Below are 229 nucleotides of genomic sequence, written 5' to 3'. Positions count from 1 at the left end.
ACAATTTTAAAGTTATTGGCATACAGCTCTGTATTTTGGAAAAAAGGATGTATCTTTAAGTACAATTATACACCTTTCATGGAACTGAAATTAATATGTATGTCTAAAACACTGGAAAGGTGTGTGAAATTCAAAAATGAACTGTTGTATATCTATGAATATATTAACTCCAGAATAAATTGTGTAATGTATCCTTGGTAACAGAATCCAAAGCTCTGGTCTACTGTAT

The 229-nt window shown here is 29.7% G+C and overlaps 1 protein-coding gene across 1 annotated transcript in view; it reads right to left on the bottom strand.

Annotated features, from left to right (window-relative positions):
• Positions 1–229, bottom strand: part of LOC119592069 (NADH dehydrogenase [ubiquinone] 1 alpha subcomplex subunit 9, mitochondrial-like) — an 8,165-nt gene that overhangs the window by 5,216 nt on the left and 2,720 nt on the right. The window lies entirely within an intron of this gene.

This window comes from Penaeus monodon, chromosome 29, assembly GCF_015228065.2.
Source record: "Penaeus monodon isolate SGIC_2016 chromosome 29, NSTDA_Pmon_1, whole genome shotgun sequence".
In the NCBI taxonomy this organism is placed as follows: Eukaryota; Metazoa; Arthropoda; class Malacostraca; order Decapoda; family Penaeidae; genus Penaeus; species Penaeus monodon.
This window is presented reverse-complemented; position numbering and strand designations above follow the sequence as displayed.